Raw genomic sequence first — 23,032 nt, 5'->3', positions numbered from 1 at the left:
CTGTTCTATCCCAGCTGTTTGCAAAACTTCAGCGTTTCTCGCTGAGTAACTTCCTCCAAGAGCTACCAGGGAAGCCCTTCAATCTGACTGTCCTACATAGAAAAAGCTGAATGTGAAATTAAGGCCAAAATGTTCCTGACAATTCTTCCAATGATTAGGAATGGCGTTTACAGTGCTCATGTTCATAAGTATTTTCTTATCAGAATGAAGGGTTTTTTTTTTTAAACAATTGTAAATAATTAGGCAACAGAAAATTGTAATTCAAGCTGGAGGTGACAGAAGGTGAAAGTATCTGTGCATGATGAATAAACTAACTCAACACAGGTCTGAAGTAAAGATAGATATGTAAAATTTAAATTCAACTTTTCCACTGATTTTTTTCGTGCTACTTCTTACATTCATACACAACAGTGAGGTAGCAAAAGAGAAAAACAGGGATTCTGGCCAATGGTTATTCAATATGGACCACACCCTGGACCCTGGTTAAGCTCTTCATACACTTCATCTCACCTAACTTCACACCTCCACGAGGAACAGAAGCTCAGAGTGGGGATGCATTTGTCTAACTTCCCATGTGTCCAGGTCCTAATTTGAATCCTGAGTGTGGACTCCAAATCCCATTCTATTGAAATCATGCTATTTGCATCTATATTAGAATAAGCATGACGTATGTATCCTTTGGGAAGCACTTTACTTTTTATGCCCAAGAATCCAACAACAGACTCTTCCCATAGTTTTAAGTTCCTCAGCAAAGACCAGAAAGCTTATATAATAATCAATCAAACCTTAGTTTCATTACATGGTGCAACCTGATCAGTATCTCATAAATAATGTAAGGAACACTCCATATACTACAATTCATCCAAACTAAAAGTATAATTCGTAGATTTTCTACTTTAACATTCTTATTCATTTATGTAATTTCAGAAGTGTGATGGAAAAAAATATATATATATATCATAGTTGAATTCCCAAAAGGACTTGTGAATCTCTAAGATTTTTACCATTTCTTAGGGAATGGAAATCAGAAATGAAATAAGGAAAGTTTCCCAGGCCATAAATATCCTGCAAATTGAACAGATAGAACAATCTTTCAACCCCTTCCTTCCCCATAAATGTAGCTCCCCAAGTTTGGGAAATATTTGAAACTTCTTTGTATGTTTTCTATGTTTTGTACACTTAGAAAAGATGGCAAACGTAAGTTCAAATCTGCCCCATGATTTTTTTTCCTCTCTAGAATAGTAACTCCTCCTTGACCACCATATTTTGCCTTTATTCCTTCCCATACCACATTGAAGGTAATGGTATATTGAGTTCTTAACTTCATTTAAGCATGAGGTCTTCCTTTTGACATAATCATGTTTAATTATAAATCAATGTGCTATTCTGTACTCTACTTGATAGAGACTTCTAGGAATCTTTGAAAGGGAAGATATTATAAAATAATTTATCATTTAGTCACTCATTTAGATAAGCCATATCATGATTATTTTGTCAATGACTGTAGATACATCCATAGTCAACAAATAGAATCTTGAGATACCAGTAAGAATGATGTATAACATATATTTGCTGATGTATAATACAGCAAATAGAACCAAATCTATCTACCTACCTATCTATCTATAATCTTCTCATCTTAACAGGTGTTATTCTATCAAGATCTTTGAAGGCACCATATTCCAAAAGTACTGTGAAACACATTCATTGCCTGATGTTATATATGTGTTTTTATATTCTGATTCATTTTTAACATTAAAGCAAAGTTTATTAAGCTGTATCTATGATGATCAATAGCAAATTCATGGTGCTTATTTTTAACACAGAATCTCTGACAGAGACACCTAAGAATCCCTAGTGATTTTTTTGCACAAAGGTTCAGAACTAGTGGTTAAAGAGTCAAGTCTTTTCTTCATGTCCATTGTCTGCCATTTTTGTTTTAGGTTTAGAAAAAAATTGCTTATTGGTAATGAACAATTACTTGCTTAAATTAGGCAGACTGTGCATACAGTAGGTATACTGTGTTGTATTTTTCCCAAGAGAAAATTGGGAATGGGGTAGGGCTAAGTGATTTAAGGGTTTGTGAGGGATCTAATTGAGATATTTAAATAGATGATCTTAGTTAAAATGCTTGTGAGCCTGAGGTAACTAACAGTAGTCCCAAGTCTAGAGAGGTCCACCATCCAGAGTCATTTCTTAGTTCTCAGGTGATGACTGTAGGGTGGTAGATCACGTATGCTTAGTATGAGTGTCTACCAGAAATGGACAAAAACCTTTTCCCCACATATTCATGTGAACTCCTATTTTCAAATGCTCTATCATATTCTATGTGGAATTCAACTGAGGGTTATACAGAAACTGCCACTGGCATCATTAACGGATGAATTCTACACTGCCTACTGATTTGCCTTCAAATACCACTGAATAATACAAGGAGTCAGACCCAGTATAACAGAACCATGAAAGTGAGAGAGATTTTGCAGATAGCAAGTCACTTGCTCCAAGTGACCTTACTACTTAAATACATAATTGGAACCACAAACCAGGTGATTCAATCCGTGCCTAGCGATTATTTCACAGCACACTGACTGTGATGACAGAGCTTCAAAAAGATTGACCACGTGTTCCTATCAAATCATTCCTTTTCTTAAGCATCATTATGACCCAAAGTTCCCAAACTCAACCTTGTAGAGAAATTCAGCAGTGCCTTCCCTGTGAAGGGCCGGTATGTGTACAAAGTCTAAGCTGCTAGAGCCTGGCAGAAGCCCAAGTCTCTACCATCCAGTCAGTCTTCAAGATGCCTCTTTAGATTGACATTTTCCTGACATTAATGTGTGGTGGCTGCTCTGTATCAAGCATGTTAATTACTTGGGACCTGGGTTTTGAATTTGTGGCCTGAAGTGGTTTCAGGTGAAGACTTGTTTTATTTCATTTTAAATCAGTCAAATAAGAGAGAGAGAGAGAGAAATTATTAAATGGAAAACCACAAATTTAAAAAATGGCAACTATACAAAAAGCCAGTTTCATATTTATCCAAAATTGAAATAGAATGACACAATTCTTTGCACTATTCTACTGGAAATTTCTACTCCTCTTGGATATTCCATCCCCAATTTTAAGGACTCTGAGACCATCCTGCCCTCATCCTCTTTGCTGGGGGCCTAAGAAGCTTTATAACACATATAAAATAATCGCAAACTTTGAAATTATAATCTCATTTCAAACTTACTTCTTAACTTTTATAAAAATGCTGCTTTAAGTTTCCTCTCCAAAAAATGCACAGTATCGAACAATGAGTACCCAAGGCCCTGAGTTACTAAAATAAAATGTAAATTGCTGATGATGGCATGACCTTCTTTTAGAGCATAGAGTGTCCATTTATCAAAATGACTTTCGAGACAGTTTTTATTTTCTCTCATTTGAAAAATCCTTCAGTACTAATGAATGCCGTTTAAATTACTTTTTTAACCATCTCCAGAAGGTATGTTTCCTCTCAAATGTAACCACATCTCAAATGACAACTGTCCTATCCCATCATCTTAAAAGTCATACTAGAATTTTTCTAGGTTTATAGTTGACTTCTACAACTTATGGTACTTCTACAGCTCTGTCTATTTCAGTTCTAACTTCACACAAACATGGAGGCACACGTGCATACACTTTCACACACACAAATACTATTGACTTTTTTTGACATCTCCCAACTGTTCTTACCAGTTCACAAGTTTTTCAATTAAGTCTAGCCATACTTACTTGTACCTAGTTTCCCAGAATGCTTCTTCTTGTAAGACATGCCACAGAACTGAGAGGACTAATATTGTGGTGCATTTTAAGAGTTCTTATAGAAATAATAATAAAAAAAAATCTGCAAAGCAAGTAAAATTCTACAACCTTTTAAGGAAATCAAATGCCATTCAAGTAACTCTGTGTTGCTCTGCCATTTCTCCAGTTCCAACAAATTCTAATAAATTTGACCATTATTCTGACTATCACTAATATGATAGTGATTAACATTTACTAATTACTTCGTATGTTCCCAGCACAGTTACAATTAAGAAAATTTTTTTAAACTAATGTGTCCTCTTAATTTAATTTTCATGACATTCCCCTGAAGTAGGTACTGTTCTCACTCACCTTGTAGTAGATGAGAAATCAATGACAGAGGAAGAGGAAGAAGTGGAGTCTATGTCTGATCCCTTAATCACTAGGCTGTCTGTCTGTAAAGAATATCCTTCTCAGAGTGCCAGAGAGCAGTAGAGTTAAGATAAAGTATTTGCATTGGCTGCTTAGGAGGTACTGGGGTTAAATGTGGAGCCAAATGGGAACAGTAAAAAGTGATATGCCTGTAATACAGGTTTGGAGGAAAGGCTACGATTTCATTTTCACTTTCAAAGCGTAATACCACTCCTATTTCTGGGTTGAGGCTTATATTCAGGTCATCATTCTGAAAGCCAAATTTGCTAGAAAAATATCTCTTGCTGTTGAAGAATTCCATCCTTCCTTCCTTCCTTCCTTCACGTATGCACATAGACACCTCCATTTCCCACAGCAAGAGCTAGTTTTGTGGAGTAGAAATGATGAAGCTCCAGGTAGAGAAGAGACAGTAGTCATACAATTGTCTTTGCCCACTTCCCCATAAATGTATAGTTCTGTAAGCCACAATTCAATATTATTCTAAAGAGGGAAACAATGTCTTATGTCATCTGCTGTAGATTTACCGAGTGCCACCCTGTGTTCTAGCAATGTTTTCACATCTGTTGCTAGGCCTCCAAGTCTACATATTTCATGTATCCTCATGCTGTCAGTTAGGTAACTAACAGCATCACTTTGATTGCTGCTCAGAGCAGTTTTAAAAAAAAAGGAGGAGATATACATGAAATTGCTGAGTATGGTGGCCAGCAATAGTTTAACACAGTGCTAAATCCTAGAAAATCCCATCATTAAATCCCCCTACCTAGTCTGTTCAGGCTTTAGCTTTTTGGAACAAATGCTAAAGAAAGATCCTTAAATGGACAGAAAAGGAGAGTTGTTATTAGAAATAGAAAAGGTGGAGGACTTGCCAGGGGGCAGCAGGGGAAGGGATTGTTAGTGTATCCTAATAAGCTATAAGGTGAATTTACTTATCAAATTAAAAACATGCACCCATATGCCCAGGTTCTCATCCCACTGGAAGTAGGGGCAAAATCTCTTTGGGATTGAGAGGACAGTGACTTCTGAAATACTGGAGAAGAAAGTAAAAGCAAGCAGAGGGAAGGGGAGAGGCTTACACAAAAGAGAAGAGGAAAAAAAAAAAAAAAAAGGAAGGAAGAGGCGCTGCAGGTACAACAGCTGATAGACTTAAGTTGGGCCCAAAATGTGGGTCCACTTGCCGCAATACAGAGACCAAAAACATGGCCATTTGGAAAAGCTCCAGGACAGAGCAATTTGATTTCCAGGAAAGGAATCAGGGAGACAAAAGTACACTCATCTCTGCAGACTGAAAATGTGTATTTCCAAATAAAATAATCACAAAGCCTATTAAAGTGCCCTTGAAAACAATTTGATTTTTCTCCATGAGATAAACCAAGGAATCCATATGTCAACATGTGGAAAAATGACGAAATCGATGTCAAATCACCTTCATTTTGCAACAACACACTTCTAGGATTCTGACATCCAGTTGTATCTAGTTATACCAAGTATGAAATTCAGAAATGATGCAGCTAAAGAGAAGACTGCTAATTCCTGACAACACGTGGAAAGGAACAGATGAGAACAAGACAACACAAAAGTTTATAAATTGACCAAATGAGACTACGTATGTTCCCATCTTCTATGACAACGGAAGTTTATTGACTGATAGTTTACATCTGGTTTGTTCCTTTATTCTGCAAATCACAAAAATGGGTTGCTGTGGCAACTGCCACGTGCTATTTAGCTTGCTGGGAGGAATAAAAACAACAACAACCCTCCCTGTACCTTCTAAGTCACCAATAAAGCATTTATTTTTATTGTTCCTCCTGCCCCAAGAGAACAAATCTCCCGACAGTGGGTCTACTTTTTATAGTTTTAAAAATGGGCTTGCTTTCTGTTGTTTGCATTTTTTATTATGTATACTACCAATTTATGCAAATGGGGAAGAAAAAATCCATAGAAATATATAAGAGATGGATACAGATTGCCTGAGTTACATGAATGGGACAGGGCCATTGTCTTTTACAGCATCCCACTTTTATCAACAGCTCTTTTACCCAATTTAACTCCACTGATGTATGTATCAAATCTACACGATGCTCCCAGGAATATAATGCAAGCTCAATGCTTAAAGCATCAGCAAGGGCAGGCTTATTTTTCTCGACCAAAAACAAAAGCAAAGTGCAAATAGGAGACTGTAAATTTTCTTGGAAGCATATTCTTAGTCTCACAGTAACACTAACAGTATGTTTACAAGGATGCTGTGGAGGACCCTAGAACACATCATGTTACCAATACCTGCACAGTGGAACAAGCAAATTAACACCTCCACTCTGAATGAAATGAAAATGGGAAGGAGAATACTCATCCTTCACCTACTTACTTCTCCACTGGGACCTAAAAGAATTGAGGCAAATATGTAGATTATTTAAGACCCTGAAAATGGAACAATAAAAACTCAAGTCATGGTTCTCCTTATTCAGCGGCAAGTTTCATAACCTTTTAAACTCTCCTAATATTGTTCTGACTGGGAAGGTCAGTTCTTTTTGAAAGAACTCAATTATCAGCCCTTAAAACGACAGAAGTCTCTTCTCTCTGGAAGCTCAGTGGTTTTGAGAAAGCTCTTTTAGAAATGGTCCACTTACGAAAGCAAGCAAATAAAGTAAATCTACCACCACCACTACTACTGCCATATGAAAACCCTCTCCAAGGTTGCTTATCATCCTAGGCCTGGGATAAGGGCTGACTCTTTTGAGGCAGGGACTCAGACAGGGCAAGGATGGGTGAGGTATGGCTGCTAAAAGATGCTAGAGATTTATAATATAAGTAACGATAAGATAATGAGAACTAAAGTTTCTGTGTGAAAACACTATATAGCCAGGGTACACATCAAAATGTCCCTAACAGATGTTGGAGGCAGACGTTCCTAACTGTCTACAACAGTCTTCTGTTGTTCCATTTAATCATACTAAAGAAATGGAATGAACAGACAGACAGATTTATTTTTTCACTTTTCCTTCAGCAACAACAGAGAATAATCAATTTAAAAATAATTGGAGAAATTTGTGTTTTGCTCATAAGAGAAAAGGAAAGCATCCATTCAGCGGTACCCCACAGAATCATTGGCTTAATAGCGTTTCTAATATGTTATGCATTTATTCAATCTACTTCTTACTACATTAAAATGCAGAAACAATTACTCTGGATGTAAATCCTAGAAAACAATCAAAGTTTCTATTAAATCAGAGAGGAGACGGTTAAGCTGCAGTATGATTTGCAGAAGCTCATGAAGAGACAATACTTAGAGCTTCTCTCACAAGGAAGTGAAAAAGCAGAATTGTAGAGACCCAGATACCCTCTTCGTTCCCTTCTTTTTCTCTCCTTTTTTCCCTTCTCTCCTTTCCTTCCTTCCTTTCTTCCTGGACTCAGACTAGGGACAGTCTAAATAAAAAGTCTAATAATTCAAATTACGTAGGCATGTAAAATCGCCTGATGCTACAATACCAGCCCTACAGCAGACAGAAATTTCCTTTCACATTCTATTATAGTTTACATTCAACTAATCAGTCACAGAAAACTACGGGCAATTCCCAACCTTCTAGGTCCTTTGTTATAGGAAAAAAACCCTCCTTGTTCTTTGTATACTTAGGCTAAAGCCATTTCTGTTCATTAAAAACTCAGAATAAGCACGTTCAAGAAAAGGCACCTGAACATGAAGCAAAGAATAAAGGAATCTGTGCCTGTATAACAAGCACTGTGTATTTTGCTTTGTCTGAAAGGACTTTTTAAAATCCACATGCTTCAATGGGGGCGCCACTAAAGTAATAATCTCAAATACGAGATTCAATAAATGTGTTTCATGCTCTGATTAAATGTCAGAGCCATAGATTTGTTATTTCAGATAGAGTGAGCAATAATTTTGTTGGATAATAATGAACTCCCAACAATTTATTTACAACACTCGCTGTCCACAGCAAAGCTCTGAGCTGTACAATAGAGTACTTCCAATTCTGCTGATAATATTATGGAATCTAGTACAGAGCTTATATTTAAGTAAATGCTGCTCATTTCATATACACTGCATGGATTCTGGATGCTTCTGCTGAAGCTTGGTACCAACAATATTTGCCCTATCTTAACTAACAGCAGATGTTGTTTTGGTTTGCATCAACTTTTTTCCTTAACAGTGTATATGAGTTTCTTTACAACAAGAGTGTTTTCACTCTTTAGGGAAACACACTGTCCTCTATAAGTATCAATTTCTGGGACAGATTCTTTACTCTTATCTAGGCTTCACTAAAGAGGCAAACCTCACATACTGTTGACGTAATGACCACTTCCCAGTTGATCACTATCATATGGTAGTGAACCAGGTCTGCCCTTCAGCCACACCCAATCATTTTCTAAAGGACTTTTCTTAACACTTACATTCAATTACCTTAATGTTTATTATTAGTCTTTTTATTCTTGTTATAGCATTTTATATTATTTTTTTAAAGTCAGTGACAAGTCTAGATATTAGGAACATATTGTGACCAAATTTGCATGGTTTTCTATGTTCTTCCAGTAGAATACCACAAAATTTAAGAAAATAATCCCTATACCTTACGCCCTCACTAGACTATAATACTGTAGACATAATCCAAAAAAAAAATCAAGTGAAGAAAACCTACATTAAGTGAAAAAAGTATCTTCACAAAACACTATCTTCATTACTTCAGATTTATTCAAGATACTAATATAAGGATAGACATTGGATTAGAAACACTTTAATGATTAGATTTAAGCAATCTGTACTTAACTATACTTTTAATACACGCTACTATTTATAAGTAGCTTTTGTTATAGTTCCTGTAGTCTCCCAAGTTAAAAACACACATTGATTTCTCAGTTTGCCAATCTTATGTTACTCAATATTCCACTCATAGAAGCTGCTATTAGGAACTCACCATTCATCAGTAAAACCAAGGTCATAATTGAGTGTCTTATAAAGTAAATATTTTTATAATGCTATTTTGGAAATTTACATTGAAAAACAACTGATATTCATTCATTCATTCAATCAGTCAGCCAGCCAGCAGAGATTTATTTAACTAGCTAGGCACTATTCTAAGTAGGCATTGGAGACAAAGCCAGGAACAAAGGAGGAAACCACTTTAGTAAAGTTAACTTTCTAGTGCAAGTGGTGAGAAATGGGCAATAAACAAAAGGTATTTAAACAAATAGTTTCTAGTAGTTTTGAATGCTTATATAAGGAAAACAAAATAGGGTCAGTGACTCAAAGCAGTATTTTTGCAAAGGTGGTCTACAAATAAAGTATCATCAAATAGGAAAATTAAAAGTCAAATTAAAGAACAAATGTCTCAAATGTCAAGTAATTTCAATGCAATTTAACATGTTCATTGCCAACTACATGATGAACCATTAACTCTTCCTTCTTAAGTTTTAAAAAACTATCATTTAATTTTATGTGCAAAAAAGAATATCCAGTTTTGTATCTGCTTATGAGTGAATAAGACATTGTTGTAGACCAGAAAGTACTTTATTAATTAATAAAGGGGCCAATCAAGTACCTATTTATTTATAACACAAAGCTTTATACAATAGAGCCTAACCGAAAGATGGCTGATACTGGAGTCAGGGACCTGGGATCAAGATCAGGAGCCATTACTTACCAGCCCTGTGACTTCAACCAGCTCATTATGTCTTTCTGAGCCTCATTTTATCACCCATTAAGTGGGTTTAACAGCACGTGCTGACAGGATTACTCTGGAAACCAAATAAGGACATATATGAAAACTGAATTTTTCTTTCTCTTTTTCTTTTCATTTTTTTTTTTTTTTACAATATAGAATGTTATGACTGATATTACTTTTGTTGTTATTTGTTACTATTGTTATATGATAGAAAACAACAACAAAAAGTCATGGAAATGACCAGGACCTCAAAGAATTTTCAGGATCAGGACTATAGTAAAATATGAAAGCATAAGTAAAGCTTTTCAAAGATCTTATCCATCCATGGATATAGGAGTTAAGTCTACATTAGAGAAAATTATATTTTTTCTAATCCATATTTCTCCATACAATTGCTGGGAATCAGTCATTAAAGAAAATCACAAAACTAGAATTATCAATTCCACATTTTTCATCATCCTAACACAATTATTCTTCTCATACACTGAGGATGGCTTTCATTCACTGAAACAGAACTAGACCTTCCAAGAAAACCTACACAAGACCAGGAATAATCACAAAGATATATAATATCTTACTAACCAGCATCATGTATTACAATTGAAATAAATCATGGAAAAAACTTATTCTATTTGCAATTTAGATTTTAAACTCCAACTCCTTAGTAGTTTAATCTAAACACTACTACATGGCTATGCTTGAATATCTAAAATGTAAGTAGTATATGAAAAATGAAAGTATGAAATACAAAAAACTTCTAAGCTTCAAAAAAAGTTTTGCCATACTATGAAATTAATGTTGACTAATTCTTGACTGAGTGATGTGAAATATTCTTGCAGCACAGATTAGTGGCAAATTAATTTTACTTCAAAGAGTAATTTTGGTGGGAATAGTAAATTCTTGTGGCGGTTCCAGATCAAGTTTAAAGGATTCTAGATTTTAATCATGCAACTGTGTGAAGGGAAATTTTCTTCTCATAACTCAAATCCAGTGATCAAAAATAAAACCATTAAACCCTACCCTGTGAAGCTGTTATAATGTAACATAAAATCATTTGCTTTTCTTAGTCTAAAATGATAGTTTGAAGTGTATTCTTATATTATCTGTAGAGTTTATCACTAAGAAATTCTTCCAAACAGGTGATTTGTCACCTACTTTTTCACCTAATCCATATATGAGATGAATATCAGCCTTTTAAGTATAAAGTGGATGCAAATTTACAACCTTGTTTTAAAAGAACCCTTTCTCCCAATTAAGATTTAGAATCCTTTCCACAACTGGTCCTCTAGCCAAAGTGCAACCTCAAAAAGATGCTTAAGTTGGCATATTGCCCATGTTCTTCATGAGGTAGCTGTTGCAAAAGTTAGCAAGGGCCTAAACTGCCCATTTACACAAAATCAAAATTTATAGGCATCACAAATTGTACTATTTTCTCTTTCAAAGAAATGGCCATTTCATCTTTTAATTACTTCCTCCTTTAACTCTGATCCTTTCTACTCACCAGTTAAAGGCAATAAATCTTTCTTTTTTATGCCACTGTTTTTGGGCATCTCATAGCCCCCAAATGTTCATTACCCAAATGTAGCCTAATCCTTCAATGGTATAGTGGTTAAATATTGCTGGAAACTTATTAAAGTAGAATTCATCAAAAAGCCTATTATGAGCAGATATAATGGGAATCAAATTGTGCCCCCTGTGTCAAGTCAGCTTAACTGACTCCAAGTTAAGCTAGGGGCTTTTGAGAGGCTCCCAGAAATTTATGTCTATAAGTTAAGTGACAGGAAGAAATAAACTCAAAGCTTTAAGTAGTACCTTTCATTTCCACACATGAGATAAATAATAAAGCTTCACTGTCTCAGGGCACATCAAGAACTAACTGTGTCTGCTCCTTCAGACCTTTTCCAAGTACCACCAGATCATCTGACAATAATCATTTGTCAACCCAGGTGTTAGAGAAAGAGCCCACGACCTGTCCCGTAATGAGTGTCTTCTTACTGAAAGATGCACAAACCGGCACACAGGCGTGAAAACTCCTGCCATACCTTGTTTAGGTGATTATTTTTCAAACTCAAAACCATAATTGGGAAAGATTTTTTCAAGTTTTGAATTGAATTTTTCTTATTCTTTTAAAAAAATATTTCTTATAGCCCCTGGACTCAAATATAGCTCTATTGTTTTAAGCAGTTTGACAAGAGCGTAAGGGGGAAATCATGGAGTGTGAGGGAAATCTGGCACATTTCCCGAATGAAAATAGATGAGCAATTCCATGCTTATTATAGGGAACTGAGAATACACACCATATCTGTATCATCTGCTTCCTCAGTTACAGTAACAGAAAAGCATCACCCATCACTGAACTCATGGCAGATGAGTATTGACCCACAGTGCACCTGAAATGTGGTGCTTTGATTTATTCCTTGTTCATTGCATTTGAAGAAATTATTTGACCAATGGAGCTGATTTTATTTCAGTTCCTTTCAAAACTTGTTTTATTTTCACAATTCTTCATAAAAATATAAGATGGTGGCATTCATGCTGTTTTGTTTAATAGGCATGAAAACCAATTATTTTATTATACGTAGAACAGAAGCCGAACTATTCAGAGACCCTGCTCTCTGAGTCCTTGTCAAAGAAACTTTCTTCTCTGACATGTAATTTTGAGTTCTCTGTAATAACACTGCGACTGAAGTATTCTTCACTATCTATAGTGCATCATCGGACTGTTGTCCAGAGGTTTCCTTATCTTCTTTACAAACCAGTGACTTTCTGTTCTGCCAACCTGAGCTAATGAAAGAACACAATCGTGATGAAAATCTGTTTCCTGCCATCTTTTTCTGGCACATCTCTGCTCCAAAAATCAACCCTCCTGAGATCAGTATGAAAGCATTTACTTGGACTTCTAAGAACCAATACAGAACACACTTCTTTCTTTTCTTTCCTTTTCTTTTCTTTTGTGAAGGTGGTATTTATGCCTATCATGTCCTCCCATGTGTAAGACTCCAGAGTGAGCAGTGTTTGTAATCAGAAAGCACAGGGCAGCAAATATGTACCTGGTCCATAGGATCAACTGTAGGTGGAATCACTATTTCTTTTAACTACACCAGGGTCATGGATGGTCTTCAAGTGACTCAAAGAATGGAGACTTCAAAGACTTAGAGTATTTGACTGCCTTCCAATGAAGTAGAAAACATTTAAACATTGCTTGAATTCTCTGGAAAATTACCCCAAAAGTTAGCATCTGAAATATAGGATAATTGAAAGCAGGTCTTCAGGAGACATGCATTTCTAAACCATTGTTGTGCCAGGCATCATGGTAGTGTTTTCTCATGTCATATGATCACAAGAGTTTGCTAGAGAGACTGCCTCTAAATACAGCTGGAAATGCCTCTGAAGATAAAAGGATGGCATCACTTACAAACCATCCCCCTGCACTAAGCTCCCAAATACACTGGAACTGGACAGTAAGAAGAAGCTTTTAAAAATCGAAAGTATCAAGGGAAAAAGGAAAGTTTATTTAGGAAGACTGGTCCTCTTCACCGATGTGAATTTTTTCAAATACAAATCGAGGCCTAACTAAATAAATTACCCAGGACATCTACTGAGAGGAATAAAAACCAGAACAAAATGAGATATTTTAGTACATAAATTTAGTCAACCACATTGAGAATTTTCTGAACAGAGCTAAAGGATCTTACATATGTGCGTGCACACAGACATTTTGCAAAGAGATTATTTTTTATACATACATAATTTTTCTTAATATACAAGTGAAAAAAACCCTCCAAATTCCCTATGAATTTGTACAGTTCCTAAGAATCCTTTTATAGACTACTTCTGATCCTAGTAAAATTACCACCTGATCTATAGGCCAGAGTTTTAGTCACACATGTCAAACGTGTGAATAAATATGATGAAAACCTGAATATATCATGAAGTCTCCATGTAAATTCTGTCACTATCTGTCAGTAATATATTATGTCTGCTCAGGAAATATATTGAAATAGTTTTGAGCTTATTTAAGATTATTACAAAAATTATATAATCATAGAGCTTGAAGGGAGGTCTCGTTTTAGAAATGAAGTCACTGAAGGTCATGAGGCAGTCTCCTAATTCTTGGGTCTGTGTGCTTTCACAACACCCAGCTGCTAAACTACTATTAATCACCCCAGTAGAGGTTCAATTACAACCTGAAGCAAATCTCCCGTTATTCTGTTCCCCAGTTTGGAAAATAAGATGATTAAACTTCAACCTAAGACGAGTGAATGTTAAGGATAATGCAGAAATGAATGCTTTTCCCCACAGGCACCTACCCTTGGGACTATACAAATGCTAAGTAAGAAGTGAATGGTAAAAGGGAAGTTAAAAAAGCAAATCAGGCAATCAAATTCCATTGGCTCTCACACAATATTGAATGAAGTTCTGTTATCCTGCATTAAAAATCAGAGTTCCCCAATACACGGAGTGAGTCTCACACAAGAAATACAAGCATAAATAGACAGAACAAGTTCTGGATTAGAAATATCATTTGTTTTGCTAATTATGTACAGAAATCAGCTTCACATATAATACTATTAATGAAGTGCTCGGTTGAGCAAAAACTATAATTAAAAATAAATACAAATCAGAATTCTTTTCCTAATGAGAAATGACAGCATCACAACAAGCTGGTAATTTTTAAGCATACAGAAATCACTACACCAATATGCAGCCCTACTCCTGAGCCTCCTGAGATGGCATTCCTCACTCTCGAAAAGAACATTTTAAAGGAGGAATTTCTGCACTGCAAATTATCCTTCCTGATTGTAGCTGTGCCATAACCAGCTTCCACAAATCTGATGTTTTGGGGTGCTGCACTTGGAATTATTTTTTAAAGAGAACTATCCTGAACCTATGTTACTTTATTCCTGTGGATGTCCCCCAAAGGCACAAGTCCCAAGTTCTGAAAACAGCAGAAGCAAAAAGATAAAAAGTCCAAAGACTCCCTCAAAATCTGCCCAAAGCATATTTTAAGATTTGGGAGAAAAAAAGAATTGTGCTATTTAAGTTACTCCTGGTTTCTCTAAAAGAAATTCATTGCAAGGCCTACATTTTAATCTAAGGGAGTCAGCTGAGCCTAGTTTCATGAGGGATGAAAATAGTACATGACTTGTTTAAGATCTGCAGTAATGTTCTCTGTTCAAACATAAGGTCCTGAATATGACAAGGACACAAAATACGACATCTCCCTTCTTTTTTTTTTTTTCTTTTTACCTGCAGCTATTCCTATCATAATGACAAAAGAGAATCTTAGCCAGTTTGAGACTCTCAAATATCTGATTTGAGAATCTCAAAATATCAGAATCAAAGGAAATTGTTCTCAAAGATAGTATCTATTAAATATATGGTATTCATTACATTTTAGTGCATAAATTCTGCACAATAACAAAAAATATTTTTGCTCTAAAAAAGAGATTTCTTCATAATGGTGACTCCAGAAGAAACCTTTATGGGATTTCCTAGAACATTAACTATCAATTTTCAAAGAACAGTGAAAATTTTGTCCAAACTCCACATTTTGTGGGAAACTAACACTCAGAGAGTAGTATGATTTATCTGACTCAGACAGCAAAATTAAGCCTAGAAAGCAGGTTTTCTTATTCTAGTTCCCCTTTTGTAACAGTCAACTGCCTTCTAAATATCATCTGAACAAAACTTTTCTATCAGATAGGGACAAACAACAACCAAAGCCAGTGTACTCCTCTACTTGTAGGAAACACCTTTCTGAATAGTTACTAAAATGAGTGGTACTGTATTAACATTAGAGAGGAAGTAGAGCTTAGTGTTAATAAAAGATAAGACTGAGGAATATTCAGATTTAAAGAGTTTACATGAGCAAAAATCAATTCAAGTAGGGTGGAGCCAAACTGAACATGGTTTAGGAGGCTCCACTGGCAGAAGCCCAGGGAGAGGCTTTGATGGAGAATATGGAAGCAAAGAAAGGAAATTATTGATTGGCTATAGCTTAAAGCCCAGTTGGCTGTTTGCAGCTGGCTGTCCTTAGCCTTTTGTTTTTGTAACCTTGAGGCATTTATAGGATTAGATTTTGGTTTGCTTATATAGGCCACCACAGCATTAGAATCCCATCAGTTCATGGCCTCCTTGTTTAATTAATTTAACAGTGGTTTCAAAGCTTTAGAGGCAAAATAAAGGGATTTGAATCTGAAGGCATATAAATTGGCAAGTCATTTAACCTCTTTGGCCTCATATGAAAATTAAGGATGATACTAATGTCTACAAAAAGATGACATGAGGATTAGCCCTGAGAATTCACACAAGACATGACATCAGTGGTACATGGGACATGTGTGCCACTGATGTGTTTTTATTAACTGGTCCTATCACACCACCCTTCCAGACAATTTCCTTCTTCCCTGTCCCATCCCTTCTGAAGCTAATACTTATTACACTTAGGGAATCTTCCCACCTTCAAAGGAGAGGGGCCCATTAGGATTTAATCAAGGCCAAGGGAAACAGACCTCACTGTGGCAGACCCTTTAGGCCACAGACTGAGATGAAAGTGGAATAATTTGCATTAGAAAGAATGCTTCAATTCTCTCCAAATTTTCAACACCCTTCTAGAACAAACCACTTTGCATGAGTCATTTCACCTCTGAGGGCCTCCATTACCTCATTTCTAAGAGAGGATGAGAATAGATGGATGGTTCAGAAAGCTGAGGTCTTTGGAGCCTCTTCAGGATCACATGGTAGGGGCAGGAAGGCCAAGCTGGGTACCACCTAGATCTTTCCAGAAACCACACTCTCCCTGACCATCTCACCCTCCCATTCTAACTAGAATAGATCTCCTATCCTATATTTGACTTATTGTGAATCTAGGTGAAACTTTATTTGAACTATGGGTTTTTCAACAGATGAGGTTGAGAATCAATGGATCAGTATGCCCATTTCCAGTTAAAAATTTCTATGACATTGTAATATGTTAATTTTAATTTCTTATAAGCTACAATGGAAAATAATCTGAAAATATATGTATATATGTATGTATATGTGTAACTGAATTACTTTGCTGTATACCTGAAACTAACATGTATATCAATTACATTTCAGTAAAACACTAAAATTAAAAAAAAGCTAATTTTATATGACACTAAATTTACTAAGGTGGCTGAAACTTTGATATTATCAAAAATTTGTATTTTTCAAATTAGCAAAAAAATCATAATGGATATATTGTTCATATATCAGTATTAATAGCTACTGACAACTCATTTTTGCTTCATTTATTCCGTCAAGGGAACTAATCCAGGCAATTTACTTACCCAGTGGTTAGTTTGACTTAATATGATGACTAAAGTAACTCTCTCCTTCGTGTACCACTGGGTAGATATAAACATAAAATGAAATAGGAATAATGGCAGATAATTAGTCTGACAGTGTTTAAAAGCCCCATAATGACTAAAATTCAGTGATCCTAATGTGTTAATAACATAGGACCACAGTACTGAATATAAAGTAGTGATCAATTAAATACAAAAGTTAAAACTAGAAAAGTCAGCTTACCCACAGCTATTTTTAGACATCTTTAAAAATATCTTTCATGTTTACAGAGTAGTAGCATGTAAGTCTAGAAAGTGAAGAAATCTTCAAGATCACATAATTTCTAAATTTTAATGCTCAGTAACTTGAGACTAAGAAAAGTGAGGTGTCCTGTACACAATTACAAAACCATATAGTAAACCTGACCCATGTTTCATAACATAAAGCAACTTTTCTTTCCTTACATCATTTTTTATTAATGAATATTTTAAGATAGCATTTATTAAACTTTTCTAAATAGTCACCATTATCCACTCCTTGAAAGTCAACATACAACTTCAACAGTTAATTACTTTTGAAAAACTGTAAAATACATATTTCCCAAGGCAAAAGAATAGCCCTTTAAAGGGATGCATTCAGCATAACTCAACAATACCTTTGGGATCCAGAAACTTCAATTAGAATTGAAGAAAGACTGAGTCTCACAACAAAGGGATATAAAGTCAGATAATGGGAGAATAGAATTTAAGTTCTTTATACAAATGAACTTAGCTAGCAATGTGCTACAGAAGAAAAGGAAAAACTTTAATGTAGTCATGGCAACCTCTATCTTAAACAATTTTTGAACTTAAGCATCCAAATGTTTCTCTTCTTGAGACTCTGTAGTCTTTAGAATACACATAATGAGGTACAGGAAAGAAGCCACACTTTGTTCTTAAGCTTTAGGATTGTAAAAATGCATCTGAAAGATAGTGGATTTTAAATCATCTTAGCCACGTGTTTCCCACTACTTCATTTGATTTTTTTTTATAAGCCTTATAAAAGAACACAGAACATTCAGGTTACTTCTGTTGGATGGATAGAACTAAGCATTCCTCTTCCTTTGTGCATCCACAGAGCAGCGCACATACTACTATTACAACAAGTCAGCTCTACTGTGCAGCAGCCTCTGCTGTTCACTTTTTCAGTAACTGAGAACTTGGTGAGCAGATATTTCATCTTATTTATTGCTGACTTTCCAGTGGCTACAACAGTACTTGCCAAAAAGTAGGTGCCTGATCAACGTTTCATAAATGTAGAAAAACAGAAAAAAGCTAAAGAATTAAGAGCTTCTTACCAAGGAAATAGTAGCTTTTGCTCTAAAAAGCTCCACGTATATTTTATCTAGAAACATTTTATATTTTTCTATTAAAAAGTTACAAGTGTCCACAGGTATTAAAAAAATATCATAAGATATAAGAATTCTTAAAATTGCTTTCTTCTAATGGCCTAAACTGGGAGGTTTCATGCTACTGGACAAAGTTTAATTATATATATATTATTTGTATAATGTAAAACATATAGAACACTTTAGATCTTTGACTCTCCCTAAGGCAAAATCGATGTGGGATGCCAATGAGAAAAATTAAAGATACTGTGAGAAAATTTCAGAAAGCACAATAAGACATATGTATTAGGGAGCTTCTACATCTTAAAATGCTTTTTAAATTAAAAAAGGTCTTCTAAACTCCCACCCCCTAAAAAGGGCTTACGTTCACTGCTGAATTATGCTATCAAAGAAAACTCATTCTTAATCCTTCAGTTTTTAAAAATCTTGTAAAATGTACAGATTAAAAAGAAAGCACAGTGAATGATGCAGTAGGCCCTCAGCAAATATTTACTGAAAGACTGAATTGAGTAATAAATGAAAAAGGAGATAGATGATAAGTTCTAATAAGAGCTGACTTTGGACTTGTATGAGTCATTCATTCAAGTCATTTAAAAGAGCCTTTATACAACACATTTCACTGAGATGTCAGTTTTCATTCCTGGTAACATTTCATTAACATTATCTGCTGAACTTGTATAAAACTCAATTATAACTTATTTTTATTTAATATATGAAAGCTCTGTTGCCTTTAAAACTTAAAGGTACAAAAATGACCTTATAAAATAGTTTTACGTGCATAAACAACTGAAAAGAACAACAGTTAATTATGGGTTGGTTCTTAGCTCCAAAGTATGACCACATATACGAATATGTACCCAAACAACAGGAAATGATTTAATGAAAATATATCCATTTTTGTTAAGATTTAATTATATTTGGCTTACTTTATTTTAAAGCAGATGCGTTGTCTACATGTTATCTAGTTTACATCCATCCATCCAAAATATTTTACCTGAAAACTTCTTATGTCCTAGTCCCTATGCTAGGCTCCAGGTCATCTTTCCAAGCAACAGTCCTAAAACCTTTAAAACCTAAGTTGAAACATTGACTTTTTGGAGTTAAACTTTCCTACTCTTCAGAAGAAAAAAAAATACTAGTAAATCAATAGAATATGGGAAGTTATGTAAGTATATCCATAATTATATATATAATCCAAGTTTTCTAAGTTTGAAAATGTTTTTCAGGGATTTTTTTCCCAATATATTCAGAAAGGAAAAGTAAAGAAGGATGAGGGAGAGGGAGGATAAAACTGAGAGGGTTTAGGGCATGCAGTAAAATTCTCAAAGAGTAAAAATGGGGTTAAGCTGGTTGATTTATTTTTAATGACATAATTAGTTTGATACTTTAAAAAAATCTTATACTAATGCATATAAAAACCAACTGACAATCTCCTTCTCCTTCTAAAATCAACACCACCATTATAATTGTTATCTAGCCCAAATCTCAAAACAGCCACCAGCAGAAACCATTTTCTCACTAATAAGTATCCCTGAAGAACAGCTATGTTTTTAAATTTTCTATGTTGTTTATTGTACGTTACTTAAGAAGGAAAAAAAAGGGCATTTTAATCACTATTCCATATGTTATCATCCAACAGAAATTACAGAAACACACAATTGTGAGTTATCATTTAGCAAACATTTGTTTACCGAACTGTGCACTGGGCTAGGTACTAATTAACCAATCAAATGTACAAATATAATGAAATAAAAAGAAAGCTAACATGGTTCCTAATAATAATAATCTCATAATCTAGTAGGAAAATAATAATAAACAATCTTTACCTAGTAAGGAAATAGTTTAATAATTTAATGTCTAATAATAATCTACTGTCTAATAATTTTAAGGCCAGTAGGGGAAAAAGAAGTATAAACGAAGGATTAAGACACAGATGTGAGGTGACCAAGAATGAATCCAGGAAAAGCTTCCCAGCATAGGTATATGATGGCTGAAGTCATGCTAAGGGCCATGAGACTCAAGAAGTCCAGTTTCCTGTGACAATAGGCTCTTTACTAAAGCAGGTATGTCAGGTTATTGTTTCTGATGACTCTGATCATTAAAACCCTACCCTAATTCCTCTGCCCCTGATTCTGTATTCACAAATATCTGATTGATAATTTGTATTTTCAAGTACATTTTTTTAAATGGAGCAAAAGCACTGACCAGCAGATCCAGGTATTTGTACCCTCTTGATATTCGTATCTCTCACCTGGCATTTGGGTTTCTGTCCCTCGTGAATTTGGTGAGAGTGAATCACCCCCTAGTCACTATTACTAGACCGATAAAGTTAATTTTCTGAATTTGAAAAGCTGAAGACAAAGCCCTTCCTGAGAAATAAATCACTACACTACCTTTCTATTAAAATGATTTCATCTCATCTCTACATATGGATGGAATGTGACTTACCAGAAAGAGCTGCAGCTCCAAGGATAAAACCTGGGTTCTAATCCTACTTCATCCATTACTAGCTGTGTGATTTCAGGCAGATGGGTCTCAATACTTTTACAGAAAAAAATGGGGATTAAAGTCCCTCTCCAACCTGTTTCAAGGTCATTATTAACATAAAATAAACAATGAATAAGAAAGGGCTGTAAAAACCATAAAGAGCTAGGATGTAAGATATTATCACTGCCTTACTGTCCTGCAAACAATCCATGCCAAATAATCCATTAGTGAGTGTCATAATCATTTCCAAGGACGTGAGGAAAAAAATCAATATTACAATAAAGAAAGGCAAAATTTACATATCCTCTGTTGTGCTTCCCATCCTGACAATTTCTTCATACAGACCTGGGGAAATAAAATTTAAATTTGTTCACCTCTTTAAGAACTCTCCTTATTTTCAAAAGCTGATAGAATAGATGTTGTTCAAATATGGTTGTTTCTAGCATATGGCTATGCTGAAATGATGAAATGAGGTCAGAAAAGATTTTCTAACTAAACATAAATATAAATTTAAGAAAATGTAAGAATTTTAAAACAAAAAGTGGCATTATCAGGTTAACTTTCCTCCCAAAAGAATGTTTCACCTTTAACATTTCTAATCTTCTAGTTAACATGAAGAACAACATAGGTGTCTCTTTGCTTTTCTGGAGAAAGTGGATCTAACTGATTAGTGGGCAGAAATTATGATTTCTCAGTTCTCAGTTGAGTGATTTAAGGCAACAAGCAGAAATGTATTTTGTACCTAGGCTTTGTCTTCATTTTGAGAATAAAGAGGCAATAGATTTCTATTTTAAGTTTTTATTCTGGTGCCTTTCCTATGTGCTCCCATTTCAGCTGACATTACATTGTAACCAGCTTTTTACATGTGCTGCCCCAGAAAGACTAAAAACTTATGAAGGGAAGAGACCATATCTTAAATTATTTTTTTATCCTCCCACTATTAACCCAATAACTGGCACATAAAGGTGCCCATTAAATGTTGACTGAATAAATTAAGGAATAAACTAAGATATAATTTTAGATTGACATTTCTTCAATGTCTAGTTCCTTTGTATTACACTCAAATTTAATCTTTGGATTTTAGTAATAAACGTAACATTTTAGTAATAAACATCCTGTGTAACACATAGATTGACGCAGGTTAAAATAGCTGAATACTGAAATTAGGAAATTAAGCCAAAATGCCTAAAGTATATGTAGCAATGATGAAAATACAGATTTATTAATTAACATAATTCATTTATCAATTCACTGAAAACATATCTTGAGCATCTACTATGTACTATGTAATTACCATGCCCAGGAGCGAAGTATGCAAAGTCAGGCAGGCCTCATGTTCTCAAGGAGGTGAGTGCCTGGTGGGGTAAAGAACCAAGTCAATATTATGCCATTGGTGTGTGATGGGGCCATGGAACCACTGTGGTTTCACTACAACTGGGGGGAGGGGTTGTATGGAAGGCTTCCCAGAGAGGTGATGCTTGAACTGAAGGTTGACAAAATATTAAGAATTTACTTAAAACAAAGAAACAAGCAAGCTAGGCAGAGCAAAGAGGTTGAGGTACCTATAGTTCTACTGGCAGGAGAAGGTTTTATGCAGGAGAATGGCAGAAGATGAAAGAAACATAGACAAAGAGAGAAGGAACCCCAAATCGTGGAGGGCTATGGATTTATAAAGCATCTTCAGAGAAGGAGTTTTATCAGATTCTTTCCTCAAAGGCCTTAATGCCTACTTAAACAGATTAAGAGTAATAGCTGAACAGTATTTTTTAAAAAAGCAATTTGATCAGCAAATAGGTAAAGTAATTTTTTAAAAAAAGCAAAGTCACAATTCAAGATAACTTAGTAGTTATCTAAACTTCATCATCCAGTTTTATCACACCTTTTAAAGGATGGGAGGAAAAGCAGGTGTGACTTTGAACTGCAAAGGTCTTACAATTTTGAAAAACAAAAAAAGTTTTTTAATTAAGAAAAAAGC

The 23,032-nt window shown here is 34.9% G+C and overlaps 2 protein-coding genes across 20 annotated transcripts in view; one reads left to right on the top strand and one right to left on the bottom strand.

Annotated features, from left to right (window-relative positions):
• The window catches only part of IMMP2L (inner mitochondrial membrane peptidase subunit 2), a 937,771-nt gene that overhangs the window by 533,736 nt on the left and 381,003 nt on the right, over positions 1-23,032 (bottom strand). The window contains exon 5 of one of the 19 annotated variants that reach the window (XR_012508114.1): positions 9,849-9,942. The exons of the other annotated variants lie outside the window; for them this stretch is intronic. The gene's annotated coding sequence lies outside the window, so the exon portion shown is untranslated. The remainder of the gene's footprint in view (positions 1-9,848; positions 9,943-23,032) is intronic. 19 annotated transcript variants of the gene reach the window in all.
• Positions 1-23,032, top strand: part of LRRN3 (leucine rich repeat neuronal 3) — a 35,334-nt gene that overhangs the window by 8,135 nt on the left and 4,167 nt on the right. The window lies entirely within an intron of this gene.

This window comes from Camelus bactrianus, chromosome 7 (assembly GCF_048773025.1).
Source record: "Camelus bactrianus isolate YW-2024 breed Bactrian camel chromosome 7, ASM4877302v1, whole genome shotgun sequence".
Taxonomy (NCBI): domain Eukaryota; kingdom Metazoa; phylum Chordata; class Mammalia; order Artiodactyla; family Camelidae; genus Camelus; species Camelus bactrianus.
The sequence above is the reverse complement of the archived record's forward strand: the minus strand, read 5'-3'. Positions and strand labels throughout refer to the sequence as shown.